Genomic DNA, 491 nt, shown 5'->3' on the forward strand with positions numbered 1-491 from the left:
GGGGGGGGCAAGCAGGAAAGAGAGAGGCTCGCCCCCCGTGCGCGCACACACACATACGGATTCCTCTCACCCTCTTCACGAACTGGATGTGGGAAGCGGCCGCAGCAGAGACCTCTGGATCACCACGAAATGTTGCAATGGAAGGCACAGGTCCTGACTCTTCTCCAACAGCAGCAGCGGCAACAGCAGCAGCAGCCCCCGCGGTATGAGGAGGTCTGTCAGCAGCAGCAACCACAGCAAAAGCCGGAGCCACCCGCAGAAAGAAGCGTTCTCCGGAACCTACTCCCCGGCATCACCAGCCAGCTCCAGCAGTGCGCCGTGGTGGTGGTGGGGGAACCGAGACAAGCCAGCCCGCCTGATGCGGGAGCAGCAGGGGCAGCTCAGTCACCGAGGCGGCGGCGGCGGCAACATGGCCTCAGCTGTTAACATTGCGGAGCCTGAGAGCGGCAGCGGCGGCGGCGGCGGCGGCGGCGGCGGCGGCGGCGGCGGCA

General features: G+C 66.6%; 1 protein-coding gene across 2 annotated transcripts in view; it reads right to left on the minus strand.

The window, feature by feature from the left end:
* The window catches only part of BCL6 (BCL6, transcription repressor), a 23,045-nt gene that overhangs the window by 21,985 nt on the left and 569 nt on the right, over positions 1-491 (minus strand). The gene's annotated exons all lie outside the window — the stretch shown is intronic.

The sequence above is a fragment of the Vombatus ursinus genome, unplaced genomic scaffold (assembly GCF_900497805.2).
Source record: "Vombatus ursinus unplaced genomic scaffold, bare-nosed wombat genome assembly UNPS02006874.1, whole genome shotgun sequence".
Taxonomy (NCBI): Eukaryota; Metazoa; Chordata; class Mammalia; order Diprotodontia; family Vombatidae; genus Vombatus; species Vombatus ursinus.